Consider the following 21,949-nt stretch of genomic DNA (forward strand, 5'->3'; position numbering starts at 1 on the left):
CCTGGTGGAAAGAGCACCAGAATCTCTCTGATAAGACAAGTCTGGGACACCTGGGAACAAGCCTGGGAAGAAGCAGCAGGCTGTGAAACCCGAGCCTGGCCGGGTTGTGCCATCACTTCCCATGGGATATTGGAGAATTCATTTCATCTCTCTGGCCGCAGCCTTCTCTTCTGAATAACAGGATGGGGTAGACATGTTAGAAAGAGGGTCTGTGACCAGAACAGAAGCCCACAGAGCTGCAGAATCTGACAGAAGTAAAACAATAATGTTGTTTAGCCTAAATAGTGGATCTTAAGAGTGTCTCACCTGGTGTGTGTGTGTGTGTGTGTGTGTGTTGTGTGTATACGCATGTAGGTAGATAGACAAGCCATCTCAAATTAGCCTGAAGGATCCACTTGGTCTGGGGCTGCCTCACCTGTTTCTTCCCTATTACTCCACACAGCCTGCGCAGAGACCTGGGCCAGCTCAAAAGGTTGAGAACTGACTTAATATAAGCAGAAGAATAACTGCGCATTTATGTAAAGCCTTTCTCAAAGGAGCTCTCAGCATTCTGCGGATAATGGACTTATTTATCCTTAGAGCACCTCTGTGAGGCAGTTACAGGACAGGGGTGACCAGACTCACGTAATAAATAATGTCAGGAACAGCATGAAACAAAACTAGTCTGTAAGTCTGAGGCACTGGAGGAGATGGGATGGGCCCAAGGTCACCCAGGGAGTTGGGAATGGGACAAGCATCCATGTTCCAATGAGACGACTCATTCTTTCCAGCACTTCCACTCCCAATGGCCCCGGGGCAGGCTTCTGCTTACACATGTACATCCCAAGGCATATTCTATGGGCTACCAGAGGTGTTCTTATTAACCCATGGATTAGTAAATTCCAAAAATACTGGGTTTCGCAGAGTTGAGCAGGTTTCTGTACTGGAGGACTTTGTAGACACATCAACAATTTATTTTGTTCATTGTTCATCTCCAAGAGGGGTCACCAGTATGCAGAGTTACTAAAATTTACTTGTCCATGGAAACTTCCTTCCCTGCAATCTCTTTGGATTGGTGAGAGGCTGATTTCTTAATATCCGGGACCAGGACTTGCCTTGTGGAAGGAGATTTCTGGGTCTAGGGAGGATGTTGGCAAACCAGGTGGGGATGTGGGTGGCTTGGTAAGTATGACTGTTACTGGATGCTGAGACATCAAGAGGGAAAGCTATTCTGTATGAGACAAAGAGAAAAATGAACTGTTTTTGTCCCTGGGAGGGAGGAGGAAAGAGAAGAGGAGAAGAAAGGGAATGGGTAAGATAGAGAAGCCAGGGGCTGGATGGGGTCAAGATTCAGTGAAAGTCCAGGGTGGTGGGAGAACACAGAACATTTCGTTAGAATGCTTACCACCTCATTTGGAGCTGCTGGAGCTGCAGTGTAAACCTCTGTCTACTATCTCCCCCTCCTATTTATAAGGAAGTCTACTAGGATCATGTACTCTTTGTGGAGTAGGGTGTGTGTGCATGTAGGGATTGTGAAAGAGCTTCATTCCACCCCTGAACTTTTGTGGACAGGGAACAGATAGCATTAACAGACACAGGAGTCTAGAGGCAGAGAGGACCATGGGAGGTAAGCCTCCACATAACCCTTTGAGAGGGTTGGGTCCTTCGAGCTTGAGCTAAACTCCCTAGGGCCTCAGTTGTTGCAATGGATGTGGTGTAGATATGCGGACTCCTACTGCCATCCTCTGCAGTGTCATCCTAGGGGCCTGATTTCTGTCTCCATTTGGACCACAGTAGCTCAGGCATCTGGAGCCACCGTCTTCAGACGGTGATCCGATTCCCCCTTCAACAGTCTGTTCTCCAGATTGAACATACTTAATTCCTTCCACGTGTCTCATATGACTTGTTACCAGACTTGTCACTATCCTGGTCACCCTTGTCTGGACACCCTCCAGGGTTTCAACGTGGCTCTTGGGGTTTTGCACAACACAACAAGTGTGGTCTGCCCACTGCCAAATACGGTAGGGGCTCTTCTTTCTGTGATCTGGACCTTCTGCTTCTACTAAGGAAGCCTAAATTTGATCCAGCTTGTGTCTCTTTAGCAGTCACATTGTGTTCTTGGCTCCATTAAACTTGTGGTCAATTCAAACCCTTGTCAGGTAATAAATAAGTTTTACCCATGTCGATCACAGCTGTTCTGATTGTAGGGTATTACTGCCATGTGGGTGAGAGCCGCTGCGTCTCTCGTCGCGTTGTATAATGATTATGGTTTATATCATGTTGTGATGGGGGGGATGTCTTCAAAGCCATGCACATGTGCACAGGCATTGAAAGCTACCGTGTGCCACTTTAAGGAGTGCCTGGGTGTAACGAAGCGATAATTAACAGCGTCAGTCACCAGCAACTTTTCTCTTTTCTCCCCGCACGACACAGCTTGTTTGTCAGGGCGTGCTGATGCTCTAGTGATAGGTGCTATGTAAACACATAGGTAGACAGAGGGAGAGCCTGGCAGACGGTGATCAGAGAGTGGTACAGAGACCCCCATTGCAAACATCCTTAACAGTCATGACAGCCACTGTGTATAAACAGAATTCACCTTAAACAGCTTTTAAGTGCTTCTGGGGTAGGAAGTAGGGATGGTGAGGGTGTCAAGGTCTTCAATTATATTAGCTGAGTTTCTGTCTTCTGTCAGAGTTGTGTTAAAAATCTCCTGATGGAAGTGGTTCTGGAGGGGTTGGAAGTCCCCCGGTGAGCATCGCAGGACGATGGGCTCATGTGGGGAGAGGAGAGAGAAGGTAGTTTCTCTTATCCAGCTCGCTAGCTGTGTGACCTTGAGCAGGCCGACCTTTCTGAGTCCCAGCTTCTTCCTCTCTAGGAAGGATTTTCCAGAGGGGACTTAGGGGATATTGGGAAGGTAGAACCAGTGTCTTGATGCCCCAGAAGAGCTATAACTTAGTAACCTGGTATCGTAATTTCCCCTCTTAGTCAGGGTCCTCTTTGGAGAGAGAGAGAGGCCCAGGCACTCCCAGAGGCAGCATTCTGTGAGCCTCTTGGGGGTCAGGCCTCGGGGTGGGGCCATGGGCTTTCACAGCAAGAAGGGATCCCACCTTCCCAAGCAGGCACAGCAGACCAGATCTGTGCATCGGTAACCACGACGCAAGGTAGAAGTGGGAAGCATTTTAAGAGGTCAAGATAATGTGAGAAGGAAGAGTGCACTCTGAGGGGGAGTGCGGGAGGGAAGAGGGGAGGCCCGGAAGGGTTGGCATTTATGCTGATCCTGAAGGAAGAGTAGGAGATGGACAGAAGGGGTCAAGAGGAACTCCAGTTTTGAAGACAGGAAGAAGTGTGACTCCCATTTGAAAGTAGGGTGATCTGATCTGATTCAGCCATTACTCCAGTTATGATCACAAGATAACATTGCAAAGCATTCCCCATGCTAGGCATGGTGTGGATTCGCTCTGCAGAGGCAGTGGTGAGGATCCCGTGGTTCTGTTCAATAGTGTCCCAGGTTGTGGGTAGGGAAGTCATGAGAGACAGGCTGAAAGTCATTTCCAGGGTTTCAGCGTTAGTTCTGCAGGTGAGAAGAACCCTGAGGATCTTGGAGCAGGGCATTGACGTGATCTACATAGTAGCTTTAGGGGAGTGAGTCAGGCCACTGTGTCTGATATGAATGGAGCGTCCCCTCAAGGCTCTCTCCCTGCTTTCTAAGGGACCTGGAATCATAGTTTAGTCTGAAATCATGAATTCAAAGGCACAGGGCATGGGAGACAAGGCTGAAAGGAACCCATATAAAACTCCTTAAATCTAGAGGAGGGAATGATTAAGTGATTGGTTACTCACTTAATTCAGTCATTCATTCTGCAGACATTTAGGAAAGATGCAAATGTGTCAGGCACAGTGCTAGGCACTGGGAAAGGATAAATGAATGAGGTCAGTCCTTGTCCTACTCAGCCTCAAAGACTCAGCTGACAAGGGCCCTCTTCGAGAGGTCTCTCCTCAAATGTCCTTTGATGATAGCCTCTCCCTTCTCTCAAGTTAACTGCTAAGATGCTAAGAAGCTTCCCACTTTCTCAAGTAGCTTGCTCTCTGCAGGTGCAGTCAGCAGTCTACTTGATTCCATGTAGGAGGCCATTTTGGAGCTCTGCATGGAGTATGATGTGAGTAGAGGGGACAGGCAGTCAGAGAAGACTTCTTGGATAAAGTGAAATCTGAGCAGGACCTCCAAAGAGGGTCCTGGAGGGAAGACGTAGAGTTAAGGGGGTGGAGGGAGGACCAGAAGCAATTGGAGTTGTTATAGCAGAACACGTGAGGCAGGAAGTTCGGAGAGATATGGCTGGATATGTGTAGATGGTGATCAGATCATCGAAGGACCATGGGCTGTGCTGAGGAGTTTGGGCTTTATCTGATAAATGACCAAAAGCCACTGAGTCAGAGGCAGAGGAATGACATGGTCAAATTAGAATTTTCCATGGATGATCGTAGTGAATACTGGTATTGTTCTGGGGACTGTTTTAAGGGCTTTGCAAATAATCCTCACGACAACCTTGTAAGCCAGGTGTTACTATCAGCCCCATTTTACAGATGGGGGAACGGAGGCATAGAGCTTCAATGGCTTGCCCAGGGCCACCCAGATAATACGAAGGCAGAGCTAGGATTTAAAGCAGGGCGTTCTGGCTCCAGAGTCCGTGCTCTTACTCCATTGCATTCTGGACACCAGGGAGAAGTTCCAGGCAGCAAGACTAGGAGTGAGAGACCCACCCAGATGTTGTTGCAGAAGTCCTAGTGAGAGATACTGATGTCCTTAAATAGCAGTGAGAGAATAGGGTGTAATCCAGAAAAGTTAGGGGGAAACCCCTCAGGTGTTCGTGAATGCCAAGGGAGAGAGAGGAGTCCGTGTTGAGCGAGCTGGGGGGCTGGTAAATATTTTAGGCTGTGGGGGGGTGGAGAGTGGGAGGAAGGGATCCAGGATAATCGGAGGAAAACACAAAGCAGAGGACACAGCAAGGCGTCACAGCTCCTTCCTGAGCCCATGGCCCCTGCCTGGGTGTCCTCTAGGCAGACGCCCACGCTGCACGTGATGGGAGTAATTCAGAACCAATGTGCAGTGCTCGACCCCCTCAGACCCGAGCTGCCACTAATAAAAGAACATTTGCAAGGACAGCGTTAACAAGCAGTGGCTTTCCAGCTCCCCCTTCCCACCCCAGGCCTGGTGGTAATGAAAACACGTTTACATAAACACAGAGGTCATGGTCACACCACCACCCTCATGGTAAAGCGTTTCCGAATACTAATAGTTTTCATTTAATGCAAAATCCAGGTTGTACGGGAGAGCTTAAGGTGACCCGAAGTACCACTCTAAATTGCACAACTTTATAAATAAAAAATCATTCTGCGGACGAAATTACTCCAGTGTTCTTCAGCCATGCTGGAGACGGGGAAATACGACGTTTGAAATTGTATCCAAGCACAAACTGACGGTACCAATTAGCCATTGGTTCAAGGTCAAACCCTCAAGAACAAACTTGGTAAAGGGCCATTCCCTAGGCCACCAGCTCCCCACGGCCATAAATGTCTCCCTGTGCACCGGTGGCAACCTTTCCGAGGGCGTTCACCACGAGGGGAGCCGCTTGGACAACAGTCTACGGCCGCCATATTTGAGTCGCGACTGTGGGCCAGGCACTTGGCCAAGGTCTCTGTTAATCCACGATGGTAGATGTGTGGTTGGTGCCCATCACAACATGAACTAAAACTTAGGGGTCTTAGGGACTGTGTCGGGTCTCTAAGTGTTTTTTAAACATTAAAAAGTTTTTTTTTTTTTAATCAGTAGATCTCATGCACACCATTCCCTTTACGCGGCACCTCCATAAATAACACATAACAGAGGGAGCAGGACACCCCCTTCTTGCAGGTGGGCTCTGAGGCACCCTAGGATTTTGCATCTTGAGTAGCATCTTCATTTTATAAAGTAGGAAGCTGAGACCCAGAGAGGTTAAGTGACCTTCCCAAGAGCACACAGCCCTGGCTCGAGGCAGTTACTTCCCAAGTCAGTATACACCTCACACTGTCCAAGGCCATGTCCCATCGGCCTTTTCTAGAGGAGGTTCTAGAAGTGAGCACAGACGCTCCCATGTCAGCCAGCAGCTTGGTGATACAAAATTAGCCCCGGATTACATGGCAGAGACTTGAGTTGGAGTCACTTGCGAGCTCTGTGACCCCTAACAAGTAGCTCCCTTCTCTTAGTCCCGGCTTTCTCATGCACAAAATGGAAATAATAATCAGATTTGTTACGAGCATCTCATGAAAGAAGTGAGAGCATTTGGTGAGAGGTTGTATTTCTGAATGTAATGATGGCTGTTTCAAGCAGGCCTGGGTGGCTGCCCTACGGAGGCCCACAGCCTGTGCTTATGCAAAATGGAACCGCGTGGGATTTTCAAGCAGCCCGACCGCCCGCTCAGCATGTGAGGATAGGCTTTTTGGGGTTGGCAAAAAAATACTGCTGCATTTCAATCCTTGCTCTGTGCCCATCTTTCTAGCTCCAACCGTGTGTCCCATCTGCCATCCATCTAGGCAACTGGGAAGGAGAAAAGGACTTTTCTTTACCCTCTGGTTCCTGGGCAGCATTCAAGAGTTATGGGCTTTTGCTCCCCAGCCTTCAAGGGTGAGGATTCCTGCATGTAACAGGACTGAGTAATGGCTTTTCTCCGTCTCTCATACTGGAATTTAAGAGGACCCTAGAGCAGCCGAGTTTATTAGGACCCATAAGAACCGTCCTATAACCAGGACACCCGGAGCCATAAACCTCTACCTTGAAGTTTGCAACAAATCCTGAAATGGTGAACTAGGACGAGCTCTTGTCTCTGTCAGCAGAAAAAAATAAAATAAAATAAAGGGAGAAATGCAAACTCAAGCAGAAAAAGAGTGCCGAGGAGGGAAGGCAGGAAGAATGAGCAAGAGCAATGAAAAAGGTGATGCCATTAATGATGGTGACAATAAGAATCGTAACACAGAGAAAGCAGGTGGTATGTGGGAATATCCTCACATGTGCCCTGAAGTCACCTACTCGATAGGATGGGGCCCGGGGTGCGACAGGAAGGGGGAGGAGGCAGTGAGAGAGAAAGACACACGCATGCCCGGGGACACACACAGGTGCACATAGGCACACAGGTATGCACAGACATGCACACAGGGACACACACACGCACACACACACACACACACACAGCCTAACAGTGGGGTGGATAAGAAGGCCCTTGGAGGAAAGCAAAATCCAGGTAAACAATAAAAGACATCTCAGGGCCTCCTGGGCTGCTACCACTGATGGAAGAGCCATTCGGAGCAAGGTCTGAGGTGAAGGGGTGGCTACTTTCTCCTCCACCCTTCAGTGCTGCTCAGACAGCTGCACTGACTTTCCTCTGAATACTGGGAGCTACTGAAGCTGTTACCGAGGCCTGGCCCTTGGTAGCAAAGAGCAGAGCAGATGGGACCACATTTGGCCAGGATGACCATGCGTGCTCAGCGGCAGCAACTGTGTTAGGCCAGAGCTAGGAAACTGCTCAGAGGAGCAGCACCTCTCGGGATAGAGAATATTTCTGTAAACGGCATGAGAAAAACATGCACACAGTGGCCCCTCCTTTGTGGGGCTCAGCTTTGGCCCCAATCCCGCTTCCCCACGTCACAGACCCTGTTTGTTTGTTGTTAATACAAAACCCATTGCTCCCTCCTTCCTTGTAAGCACAACCCCGTTTTCGTTCAATGGAACAATATGCCCACTTCATCGTCCTGGCTCTTCGGCAGTCATTTGGGACAGTTTGGTCGATGAGAGAAATGCTGAGGCTCGCTGGTGGGTTCTGGGAAAACCTTTCCTGATATCAAGGGAAACGAACACGCAAGTCATCCTTTCTCCGTAGTTCTTCCCTCAGACGTGGTCATGATGTCTGGAGCTGCAGTAGCCGTCTTGGGATCACAGAGTCACAGAGGGGCAAAAGTCAACGCCCTAGAGATTATAAGGCAGACATTTAGAAAGCCGATCCAGCACCTCCCGCCTCTAGACTTCTGTTACGTGAGAAAAATAAACACTTCTTTGTTTAAGTCACTGCGAGTTGGGTTTTTTTGTACTTGTAGCCAAACTCAATCATAGCTGGTACATTCAGGTAGAAAGGACTTGGCACTTTTTTGTTTTTTTAACTTCCAACCTTCCTGCTGCCCCTTTCTCGCTTGTGAGACCTAACTGCCAAAGTATTAAATAACCCAACATTCCTGATGGTGTGAAACCAAGTGTCTTGGGCTGGGCCGGGTTGGGACAAATTAAGAAGCACCAGGGCCCGGGCTGGCTGCGAGGTGTGTGCCCCGGTCCGGCTTGGGGCCAGGAGCCCTCTCCTCCTTCCTTGGCCTGCTTCTCCCCCCGACCCCTCCCCCAGGATCTCAACTCTCTCTGGTCTACCCTTCGTGCATGCTACTTTGACGCTGTCTCTGATCTAGAATGGGTTAACGCTTTTATTGATTTATTTTTCTTTTTGCGAGTGTGTAGGGAGGAAGAAGAGGGAAAATAAATTATACATCTCCCAAGATACGATCTGTAGTTAATTCTTAATTAGGACTGACAGATGCTTCCCCCATAATCCTATTCCCAACATGTTCTATTTGCTTTGTTTGGTGCTGGAAGATATATTGTGACACAGTAATGACCTTTCTAAGCTTGTCCTGGAAGTGTTATTGGCATTCTAATGATTTATTGCATGTTCCAGTTGCTTACAGGGCCATTTGTCAACATTTTATTTCTCTCTCCATAAACCTGTCTCCTGCGTCACAGACATTCACTGGCATGAAATTTAAACAAATACAGTATACAGCTCTTGCTCAACTTCTGTTTGCACTCGGAGCCTCTGGAGCAAACCCATTCTGGCCAAGAGAGGGCTTTTTATGACCAGTGCTGCCAGAGCTCTCGCAGGGCAGGAGGTGGTCTCTGGGGGAAAGGCTGGGGATGATTTCCTCTCTATTGATTCACAATTCCTTGTGTTGGGAATGTTTTTGAAGCCGAGTCTGTCAGGCCAGTTTCCCACTTACTTACGTGGACTCTGTCTCCGGGGTCCCAAGCCGTCATTTTGGGCCTGTTGGTGCCCAGAGGCTTGCTCGGAAAAGGAGGTGTTGGCTTGTCTTAACCAGTCCGTCCAGCAAACTTACCGCTTGGCTCCTTGCAACCACAGACTCACCACACAGGTGACAGGACTGAGCACGCCCAGGGGACATTCAGAGAGAACATGAGTCATGCCATCACCACACAAAGGCTTGAGCTGTTCCCAACTCCCTGGGTGACCTTGGGCCCATCCCATCTCCTCCAGGGCCTCAGACTTACAGACTAGTTTTGTTTCATGCTGTTCCTGACATGATTTATTACGTGAGTCTGGTCACCCCTGTCCTGTAACTGCCTCACAGAGGTGCTCTAAGGATAAATAAGTCCATTATCCGCAGAATGCTGAGAGCTCCTTTGAGAAAGGCTTTACATAAATGCGCAGTTATTCTTCTGCTTATATTAAGTCAGTTCTCAACCTTTTGAGCTGGTCCGTGACACACGGTGGGGTCATGTGACAGAAACAGAAGACATTCCCGTTCAGTTTCCCTTTGAGGAGGCACACATGTTCACCTGGATGACTTCTCACACACACACACACACACACACACACACACACACACACACACCCCTGATGGAGAGCACATCTCATAGTGAAAGATTCAGTCTGAACAGGGTCAGGGCTGACCTTCCCTCAGATTCCAGAATGCATTCCTGCATTCCTTTCATCCTGGTCCATAGCATTGCCTCTTGTAAGGTATGCCTTGAGGCCCGAGAGCTCTGGTTGTGCTCCTGTGAGGTGTAGACGTGGCCACATGTGTTTCCCACAGGCATCTCAAAATCACCAAGTTGATAACTGAACTTGTAATTAGTTTGCACGTTTTAGTTCCCTGAAAGCTGCTTTCTCTTGAATTATAACCCTACTGAATGGCGTGAACATCTGCCGGGTGGCCCAGTTAGAAACCTGTGAAGCATCCTTGCCTGTATCCTTTCCTACATCTTCCTTGAAGTCCTGTTGGATTCTGGGCTCTCTGTATTTTTTGGCTCCCCGCCCCCCCGCAACATCACATCTGTTCTCAGACCCTCATCATCCCTCTCCTGGACCATGACAACAGTCTCTTCATCAGTTGGGGATAGTGCTTGCAACAACAGACACCCAATCTTGCTGTGTCGCACAGTCGGAACGCTTACTGAAGGATATATGGGGACATTAGTGAGAAGCTAGGGAGTCAGGACTAGAAAGTAGCTAGAAGTCAAGAGATCTCTGGAGATCAAGCAGTTGGATCCCCATTCAGGTCACTGTTCCAGTGATCTAGTTCGTGTAACAATTACTCAAAGTGTAGTGACTTAAATGACAACATTTTTTTAAAAGATTTTATTTATTTATGTGACAGAGAGACAGCCAGCGAGAGAGGGAACACAAGCAGGGGAAGTGGGAGAGAAAGAAGCAGGCTCCCAGCGGAGGAGCCTGATGTGGGACTCGATTCCGGATCTCCGGGATCACGCCCTGAGCCGAAGGCAGATGCTTAACGACTGCGCTACCCAGGCGCCCCTAAATGACAACATTTTTTGTTCGTGAATCTGCATTTAGGGCATGGCTTGGAGGAGATAACTTCGACTCTACCTGGTGTCCTCTGGGATGGCTTGAAGGCTGGGGCCCGGGGATTATCTAAAGACTCCCTCACTCACATGTCTGCTGATGAATGCCGGCTGTCAGGTGAAACCTCGGCTGGGCTATTTGCTGGAACACCTATACATGTTTCCTCCATATTGTCTGGGCATCCTTATAGCATGGTGCCTGGGTTCTGAGGGCAAGCTTCTCTGGAAAGAATAAGCCAGATGGAGGCCATTTCACTTTTTATGACAGCGTCTCTGAAGTGTTGCCGTGTTACTTCCATTGTTTTTATTCCAGAAAGGGAATTGACTCTGTCTCCTGAAAGGGAGTGGCAAGACTCTGGAAGAGCTTGTGGGATCAGAAAGATTGCTGTGGCCATTTTTGGAAAATACAATCTGTCCTAGTCTGTGAAAAGTCTGGTTTTATTTACCCCCTCAAAATGCAAAGTTTTTGGAAGGGAGCTTTGTGTCAGATGGGCTGTGTGGGTCACAGGTCTGGGGCTGGCTACTCCAGAGTGGAGAGATGGAGAATCTTGCCCTTTGCCAACAGAAGAGGGAACTGTCTTCCCCCCAAACCACACAAAACAGTGGGGAGTTTCCCCCCAAAGGGAAACCAGTGTGCCAGTAGGAAGGTGGTGAGGGGGATATGAAGGAAAGTATTGGATTCTAGAAAGCCAAGATACAACAAATATCTTTCACAGCCTGACGGCAGACTTATCTTTCCACCTCTACTTAGGTCTTCATGACCTTGATGCCACTGTGACCTAAAATTCTATTGTGATCATGTGACTCTCATGCTTACAATCCTCTGATGGGTCCCTGAAATTTCAGAATCAGCCCCAAACTCTTTAGCCTGGCATAGTAGACTTGATGGGCCTGGCCCTGACCTATCTTGCCACGGGCCTCTGGCCACAGCCCACATACAGCCTTTGGTCCACTGTGTTACTTTCTGGCTTTTTCCCACATTTGCTGTATTCTCAATGGCCTCTCAGTTTTTGTCCTTGCAAACCTGTGGATTCTCCTGTGTCCATATCCTTCTTCTCCATCCTTGTGTCCCAAGCTAGTTTTTATTCATTGATGTGCGTCTTTGTCAAGAGTCACCATTGAGAAGCCTTTGGAGTTACTCTTCTGCGAGCCCCGGCTGAGTCGTGGTCCCCTTCTGTGCTCCCACAGCACTCCGCAGCTCTACTGCAAACTAACCTTTGCTCTTCTGGTCAGTTTCCTCCTTTAGATGGTGGGACCCTCGAGGCAGCGGCGGTGTTTTGATTATCTCTGAAGCCCTCAGAGCTTAGGATGCTGCTGGCTACTTACTGGTTGCCCTGGAAATGCCAACTAAATGGTGATGGCATCCGGTGGCCCAGATTCCATGTTCTAGGGTGACTGCCTCAGGCGGGATATCACGGAGGGAGGACGCTTTTGCAGCCGAGTGTTGGAAAGACAGATGAGAATTGTTCCTCACCAATGGCATGTGCCCCATGGGGCTGGAGAGGAAGTCAGCGTCACCCGCATTGCTGAGCCACATGGACTTTGATGCTGGGGGTTTCTGGGTTGGTCATAATTCAAGCCTGAATGGGGCAGGGAGATACATATGCACACGACATGACCTTGACCAGTGTGGTGGTTCAACATCTTCCCAAGAGAAATGAACGCTTGAAATTGCAGAGAGGAGCAAACCCATGTCACGAACAAGGAACTAGTTGATGTTTCCTGTGTTTTTCTAATGTAATTGCTCTCTCCTTCTGACGGAGCAGAAGGTAGAGAAAAGCAGGAGAGGTTAAGGCAGATAGGGAGACTGGAGATACAGTTGGTGAGTCAAGGACAGAGAACCAGCCTGTTCCTCTTGTAGACAGACCCAAGGCGGGATGAGGCCTAGGGCACATCAGCTTGGGGGTCGATAGAGAGGGGGAGATTTGCAGAGCTTTCACTCTCTTTCTGGGGACTCATTTCTCAACCATTGCTGGAGTCCTAGTGGGAAAGCACCGTCTCATCAAGGGTGCGTACAGCACACAGGCCCTGCTGCAGGGGACCCACGCCCCAGCTCTGCGAGGGCGGCACACAGCCCTGTGCCAGGGCCCGGCATGAGCTCTAGCCCCTGGCTGAAGAGGACAGATGGGGCGAGGAGAGGGGCGCCCCTGAGAGACTCGGAGGCTGAAGAGCTCCCAATCCCAGTGCGAGCTGCATGTAACGTATGGCTTAATTTCCTCTCAAATTAGACACTTGATAAAAAAAGTTATTATATCTGTCAAATTGCCAGGGCATTTTATGGGTGTGATAAACTAAGAACCACTGCTTTACAAACCTTGATGGGATGTTTCAGTACCTGGAAAACAATTTTATGGCCGCCCAGGCTACTAACAAATTGCAAATACTGATTAAGCCATAAAGTTACAACAACATTAAAATATAATGAGAGGTTATTGCACACGGGCAAGCTCTTCCCCAGCAGCCACAGCTGCACTCAGCCGGCGAGGCGGGCTCGCGCTTTCTCTGGCACAGTGAGGTGTTTCAGGCCGCAGTGGTCCCCTCGGGGCAGGCCTGAGCTTTCCGGGGGTGTCTGGGTGATCTTTCCTCCAGGGCAGAGCAGAGAGCAGGGAGACGCTGCCCTCGTAGAGGGCCAGGAGGCATTGGACATTGCTCTGAATGCCACACTTGCCGGGAGCCCAGGACATCAGACTGGGCAGAGGAGGGCGCTGTGTCCGGTCCATGACCTGTTTTCGGCAGAGTGAATCCCCTCTCGACACTTTGACCCTTTGTTCTTGACCCTGATGGAGAGTCTACTTGCCATGCTCTGTGCATTGGGCAAATCAAATGGTCAGTGTGCTATGTTCACCAAGGGTAGGCGCTGTGGGATGCCCCAGGTAGTAAATGAGACCTAGCTTCTGCCTGTAAAGAGCCGTAGTCTAGTGAGGAGATGGGACCTACATGAGAAAATAAAAATACAGCACAGAATTTCCTATGAGCTGGCCAAGGCCTTCCACGAAGTGCTGATGCTGGGCAAGAAGACAAGCTGGTGCTCCCACTAGTTCTCTTTGTCTCTCCACGCTTCAGCCAAGCTGAGATTTTCTTGAGATCTCTGTCTGTCACCCAAGGAAGCAACAATTCTTGTTTGGATCACTGGTCCATACCTTCAGCTAAAAGAGAATGTCAATCAAAGCTCAGTCTCCCGAGTCTTGGTGGGGTTTCTGCTTGCCTCTCTCAGCCCTGGATGTTTTGCATTTCCTGGAGTGCCTGAATTTCTTTCTCCATCCTTCCCTCCGGGGCTTATGTTGTTTGTATGGTTCCTTTAGTCCTAGAGACTTAGCTCTGGTCTTCACTGCAGAGGCTGGCAGCTTCTCAGAAGTGGGGGATTGATTCTTCATTGAGGGGGTCCCATACCGAGCAGGCATTACAGGTGTCATAACAGCCTTGATATGCCTGCATTTGACCCGGGGGAGACCAGGATGTGGATGTGTACCTTCTGGTACCAGGGGTGGGAGGTGCAATTAAATACTTTTAGGAAACTGGTATGAAGAGTCAATAATAGCAGTATTTGTTCTCCGTGGAGGTCAGAGAGGGGACTCTGGAGTCAGAGGGATGGGGCATGCATCCTGACTTGGGACTAACCGGCTGAGTGGCCTGGGGCAGGTTAGGGAGCATCTTTATGCTTTAGTTTTCTCTTTCTAAAAAACTATATATATGTATCATATTGTATTTCTATTATGTTTATTATTTTATATTTGTTCTCATTTAAATTACCTACTGCCAGAGCTGTTGGGAGGCTTTAGTGAGTGAGTATGTCCCAAGCCCTTAGAATGGGGCCTGGCACACGGCAAACCCTCCATTAATGCTGGTATTGCTGTTTATTGAGTGTCTGCTATGTATTAGACTCTCTCTTCGTACTTCTGGGGAATGATCTCCTTAATATTCATAATATTTATAGTAAACATCAAATAAACATTATCAGCTCTATTTTATAAATGCCAAAACAGAAGCCCTTGGTTACAGCTCTTAGATGGCAGAGCTTGAATTCAAAACTAGGTTGTTCTGATTTCAAAGTCCATGCTCAAGAGGCAATAATTGAGACTATCTCCTGAGACTTTTGGGGGAACTAAGTCCTGAGGTGGGTACCTGAGGAAACGGGGAGAAGACTCACACCACCTAGTCCACAGCACCCAAACTTGGGCTCCGTTAAGCCTCAGTTTCGGGAGCAACTCCAGCTCCTGGGCACCTCTTGTGTGGGATGACCATACCCACCTGCTGGGCCACCCTATGAGAGACTGTCTCCACACCTTGGTGCCACCTCTCAGGCATCTTACAATGAACAATGATTCTGTTAGGAAGGGGCTTGGAATGGAAGCATCCTTAGGAAATAATAGGCAGCCCATCTTTTTGACTGTATTTGTATGAGGGTATGGGCTGGTTTGAGGGACAATGACAAGCTGGAGGGACAATGTCACCTATGGAAGAAATTACATGTTCACTTTTTTAAGATATGGTGTGCTAAGTATCCAGCATATAGAGCAGCAGTACTTCTAGACTCCTTATTTATTCATTCCTTCTTATTCATAATTTAGTCCTCTAACTCTAACAGTTCATAACTACCTATGAATTAGCATCACTACATCACTAAATAGCACTAAATAGCATCACTATATCAGAAGGGGTGTGTGTTCTCAAGGCTGTTCAGAACAACGGACTATTTAATGTCAACTCCTGTAGAGTATGTCGAATACTATAACAAAGGGAGATACAGCACAGGGGCAGTAGGAGAAAAGATGACCCCAAGTCAGCTGGGGAAGGTTCTAGTCTGAGGCTGTGCTGAACTTCCTGGGTTGGAGAGAATCAGGACCATGATTCCAGTCTCTTTCCTTTTCTCTTAAGCATTCTACTCCTTGGGCATTACTTACAAGATAAGGATGCAGCCCAAGTGTTCATCAATAGATGAATGGATAAAGAAGTGGTGCGTATAAACAATATTACTCATCAATGAAAGGAATGAAATCTTGCCATTTGCAACGACATGGTTGGAGCTAGAGAGTATAATGCTAAGTGAAATAAGTCAGTCAGGGAAAGACAAATACCATACGATCTTGCTCATATGTGGGATTTAAGACACAAAACAAATGAATAAACAAAGAAAAAAAAGACAAACAAGGAAACAGACTCTTAATTACAGAGAACAAACTGGTGGTTGCCAGAGGGGAGGGGGGTGGGGGATGGGTGAGACAGGTGATGGGGATTAAGAGCACACCTGTCGTGATGAGCACTGAGAAATGTATAGACTTGTTGAATCACTATAGTGTACACCCAAAATTAATATAACACTGTGTGTTAATTATACTTGAATAAAAGGAATAAAAAGCAAAAGAATACTGTTCCTTGGGTCTAGGCTGTGAAAATATTCATGACAATAACTAACATCTGTGTAGCAAGTCATGAAAGGGCACAACAGCCCCACAAGGCGGCTATTGTTGTTAGTTGCATTTGACAAATTTAGAGACTGTAATGCAGAGAGGTGACATCATTTGCCCATGTTTCTGGGTCACCATTGGTTCTCAGCTCGGTAGAATGTGGCTCCCACATGAGCAGGGACTCCCGTGTCATTTGAGTTGCTCTTTGCTGGCAGATTGCCAGCCCCTAGAAAAGTCCCTGGTACATGGTAGTCATGGGTACGTTTCTTGAATGTGTGAATAAAACAGAGATCCTTTTCGGTTCCAACACATACATGCTTTTCACCATCTCACTGGCTCCTGATGAAGTCCCTTGGCCTGGAAAGAGTTTCTGTGGGAGAGAACGTCACACTCCATGAGTCCTTTCCCCCCTAATCCAGGCACAAGGTTTGAGTGACCCCTGTTCTTACAAAGCACACACAGCTGGAATTTCTCCAAGGCACTTGGGGACCAAAAGCGTTGGCAGGGGGGTGAGAGTGTGTTTGTGGAGGTGGGAGAGGGTTAGCATCAGAAAATCTTTTGCACAGTGGCTGACCAAGCTGAGAGCAATCTTCTAGCCATTTTTTCCTCATCACACGGGGGCCCTGTTGTGACCCAGCTGGAATCAGACACAAACAAAGTAGCCTTCTCCATGCCAACAAGAGTGGAAATAAGATGTGTCAGCAAGACAAAACCTTTCCTTGAGGCTCCTCTGCGGCCCCTATTAGAAGTGAAGTCAAGAGGCTGCGGGTGGCTGTGGAGAGCCTGTCGTTAAGAAAGGGGGACTATTAGCACCAACGCACTGGACCATGATGGAAAATGTCACCTTTTTCAATTCCTTTGAAATAGTCACCTACCTGTGGTACATTTTCTGATATGGCTGCCCTGTTCTTAGCGGGGTCATTTCTCCTCCCAGGACCTTGAGAAAAGACAGAGACGGGAATAATGGAGGAGAAGCCAGGATGGGGCATCAATGTCCACGCCTGCCATATTCTAGAACTCAGGCTGTGCCTCTCTGCTTCCAGGACCAGTGGTCCTGTCTGTCTCAGGAACTGATGCCCTCAAACTCGTCCTTATTCTCTCAGCCACTGCAAGTAGGTCTGCAGTTCCTCTGGTAGGAGTGGGGATGGTAAATGCCTGGTCTATCCCAGAGGTGTCTGCTGGTCAGCTATGGTGAATGCCTCTGGATATTGCGTGGGAGTTGCAGTGCTGTAGAGGTCATCACCTTTGGCCTTAACACACACATTTGCCTCCAGCACTAGGTGGTTTAACCTGCATCCCTGGGCCCCACACCAGGCAAGAGCATGGGCACTCCCCCAGGTGGTGGAGACAGGCTGTGTGGTCATGGAATACTCATGACAAGAGCGACACCATCCATGTTGCCACCTGCGATGACTGGCACTCTGGTTGTCACTTTCTAATACCAAGTCTCTCATTTTCACTCTTTGGCTGGGCTTCCATTTGCTGTACTTGCTGAGAGATTCCAAAGCTCCATGACAGAGTTTGTTAGAGTTTGGTACATTGAATTATTTTTGATTTGTCCACATTTTTCCCCCCAAGATTTTTGTCTCCCCATTGTCCTTCCTTCCAACTTTCTCTCCACATGCGCATTTCCAGCCTCAACTAATCCCTCTGCAGGGTGAGGTAGGAAAATCACATGGGCATGTTTCCCTGTCACCTTCTCACTTTCTCCATCTTCACACCAAACTGTGTGCTTATTTCGTTTGGACCCGTGATGTTTCCAGCATCACTTGGGGCCAGTCAGCCCACCTCACCCTCCCTCCAGGTCCCACTTCCATTGCCTTGGTCTTCTCCATTCTGGGAGTGGACCTCTTACGCCCCTCATCCACTGTGTCCTGGGGGTTCACCCTGAAGCAAATAGCTCAGCAGTTCCGAGGGAAGAAGTTGGGGGTGGGTGGGGGGAGTGCGGGACTCCTGTGTTCTATCAGTGTGTCTCTTGACCCTAGATGGTAGGGATGTTGTCCTCATTTCATAAATGATCAGAATGAGGCTCACAGACCATTAATGACTGACCCAAGAGATTACGGCTAAACCTACCACACAGATGAGCTTCCACCTACGTCTGTCTGGTTCCAGCTCTTTCCAAGAGGAAAGTTCCAGTTCCAGTCACTTGCCATTTACTGGAAAGGATATTATCAGCCTGGACTCTGAGAAACTGGCTGAAAGGCTCAGGCAATCTGTCCCTCTAGAAACTTACCAAATACTACTACCACCTCCACCACCACTACTACCACCACCACCACCACCACCACTACTATTACTACTACCACTACAGAATTAGTCTGGCAACAGTTATTGTACTACCAGTAGAAGCGAATATATGCTGAGTTCTTACTCATCTTGTTGAAAGCCCCTTACATATATCCATTCTCGAATCCTTATAACACTCCTTCCCAGATTTGTCCCCATTTTCTGGATGAGGAAACTTAACCCCTCTTAACCAGAGAGGTTAAAACAATAGCCATCCAGTGGTACCAACTACCAACATGATAAGGAGCACTGGATTTCTGAAACACACCCAAACTTACAAATATTCAGAAGGCCTCCCACTCCAAAAAACAAGCAAACAAACAAACAAACCCATCCCAACTGGTTAGGACACTAAGGAGATGCAAAGGGAAAGAAGCCTAGCAGAAAGAATTTTCAGCACAGCAGAATAATTAATAATAATAATAATAATAATAACATCCTATTAAAATAACAATATAACATTTATTAATGCCCCCAATGCTCAAAACCAATTGCTTTGTAAGTGCACCAGAATGTATTTCATGTTGCAACAGCGTGATGCAAATGCTTTCCTGCCAGGCTGGCCGCAGAGGAAGCTACCCCTGACCTGTGGAGGTGTTTGCTGGGCTCGCTGCAGTTTGCATTGTCTGTCCCAGGCAAGGCAGTGTCTGGGGCTCTCAAAACAGTGCCTTCTCCGTGCTTCATTAAAGTGGGGCTTGAGAGATGCTTTGGGATGAAGGCACAATCGCTTTCTTGAATAGTTTGGTCCTGAATGACAAAATAGAGGATGAGAAAGTTGAGGTGCCCTTGCAGGATGGAGTAGAGGGAGTGTACAGAATGGTGTAGTTGTTCCTGGCCACTCCCAAACTATTGCACGGTGCAGTGCAGGGGGCCTGAGGCTGGCAGTCAGTTGGCTTGGATTTGAGTCCCATTCTCTATTGCCAGTTACCCATGTGACCTGGGGTGAGTTGGTCTATCTTCTGGCTAGCCTTGGCTTTCTCATCTGTAATATCAGAGGCTTGGTTTAAACAATTTTTAAGGGCCTTTCCTGTTTTTACTTCCCACTGCTTGGCTTTATTCAGGCATTCTTCACTTTTGCCTGTGTGGGTCTCCCAACTGCCTCCATTCTTGTCCCCTAATCCACATTCTGTCTTCCTACCTCTGGAGTGGTCTTTCTAAATAAGTAAACTTTAATTATTTTAAATGCCTGGTCACCTAAAACCTTCATGCCTATGGGATAAGACAGAAGCTGCCATGGATATAAATAAAGACATAAAGAATATACATAACATAATGATGTGTGATTTCCCAGTTACTTATGGAATCATGTTCCTCACAAAACCAAGGTGCTCATTCCTCACAAAGTTCAGTGAAACATCTATAAAAACTGAACTTTATAGTCATAACTTCCCCAAAGCAGAAAGTTCATTGCCCGCATTCTTTGACCATGATGCATCAATGTATTAAAAGTGGAGTTTACTAAAACAATGATACTCGCCAAACACTTCACAAATTCACGATTAAAAAAAAAAAGCTCCAAAACTTAAAACAGCTTTTTAAAAAGTAGCTGGTAGATCAGTAAGGAAATAAAAATAGGAATTACAGATTATTGAAAGTTATTAAAAGTCCGAAGCACTGCATATCAAAAATTATGGAATGTAGAATAAAGTCTTTAAAGATGAATCCTATCCTTAAATAATTTTATTAATAAGGAAAATTGGAAAGTAAATGATGTAATAATTGGATTCAAGGAGTGAAAAAAATAATTAAAAAAAAACTAAGGAAAGTAAAAGGAAAGAATTAGCAAAGATAAAAGCAGAAAAAATGAATTAGAAAGAAAAAGAAAAGAGTGGGTTCTTTAAAAATACAAGAAAAAAGAAAAAGATTAAATTTTGACAAGAATGAAAAAAAAATGACCAAGTGATACATCACGTGGAATATAAAACTTAGAACAACACAAATTTATTCTCTTAAGTTCTGAAGGCCAGAAGTCTGAAATCAGTTTCATTGAGCCACAGTCAAGGTGCTGGAAGGGCTGGCTCCTTTAGGAGGCTCTCTGGGGGAATCCGTTTCCTTGCTTTTTCTAGATTCCTGAGGCCCCTGGATTCCTTGTCTCCTGACCTCTTCCTGGCATTACTCCAATCTCTTGCTTTTGTCATATTTCCTATTTCTTCTTTTAACCTTCCTGCCTTCCTTTTACAAGGACTTCTTTAATTACATATCAAATCCACTTGGATAATCCAAGAATATCTCCCCATTTCAAGATCCTTAACTTAATTGCATCTGTAAATCCTTTTTGCCATATTAGGTAGCATTCACAGTTTCTGGGGATTAGGACATGGATTTCTTTTGAGGGGATATTATTCAGCCAGCTACCTTCCATAATCACAAATATTTTCAAATAAATATTAAAAATTTGAAGGAAATATTATATGCAATATGATTCCCAAAATTCTGGCAATCTAAATATAATGGTTTTCCTCACCATGGGAAATGCAAAATGTCCAAAACTGACTCAAGAGTATATAAAAAATAAAACAATAAATCATCTGTTTCTTTAGAGGTTCACAAAAAAGGTTCCAGGTCTAGAGAGTTTTGTGGGCAAGTTCTAACTAGTCTACAATGAAAAGATAATATCCAGATTACTTACATTTCTCCAGAGCATAAAAAATATGGAATATCTCAATTTTTTATTCCATTTTTGAATAACTACCTTTTTTGACTCTGATAATGAGAGTCAACAAAGTCTCTCAAACAAAAAGTATAGAACAATCTCTCTTGTTTAGAAATATTAAATTGCTGACAAAAATACCAGCAAATCAAGCACAGCAGTGTATTAAAGGAAAGATGCCACATCCCAGGAAGTTTTTTTCTAAAAATGATTATGAAAACTTGTTTCAGCATTAGGAAATTTATTAATGTAATCTTTTAATGCAATATAATTTATTACCTAAATAGATTAAAGGGGAAAAACAGACATGATCATCTTGTTAGGGTCTAAAATGGCATTTCACAAAATTTAATATCCAGAAGTGAAAATAGTTATTTAGAGAACTTTAGTATGTTAGAAATAGAATAACATTTCTTCTCTTTTTTTTTTTTTAAAGATTTTATTTATCCGACAGAGATAGAGACAGCCAGCGAGAGAGGGAACACAAGCAGAGGGAGTGGGAGAGGAAGAAGCAGGCTCATAGCAGAGGAGCCTGATGTGGGGCTCGATCCCATAACGCCGGGATCATGCCCTGAGCCGAAGGCAGACGCTCAACCACTGTGCCACCCAGGCGCCCCTAGAATAAAATTTCTTAATACAAAAAAGTATCAGAAACCAAAATTTAAAAAAGTATTTAAATACTAATCCTCATAGTAAACAGTAAAATAGCTGAAATAGATCCAAGCTTCTTCCAATATTGTTCTCATTTAAGAGACTTCAGATGCATTACCATTGAGATCTAGACAAAGAAATAATACAAGAAAAATAAGTAAGACATAAATATTGGAAAGTAAGAGCCAAAAAAGTTCATTATTAAATACAGCAGATTGTGAAACTAGAAAATCTAAGTTAATCAAATGAGAATCTACTAGATAAGAGAGCTCAGTAAATTGGTTGATCTAAGACAAAATTCAATAGTTT

Source organism: Ailuropoda melanoleuca, chromosome 18, assembly GCF_002007445.2.
Source record: "Ailuropoda melanoleuca isolate Jingjing chromosome 18, ASM200744v2, whole genome shotgun sequence".
NCBI classification, from domain to species: domain Eukaryota; kingdom Metazoa; phylum Chordata; class Mammalia; order Carnivora; family Ursidae; genus Ailuropoda; species Ailuropoda melanoleuca.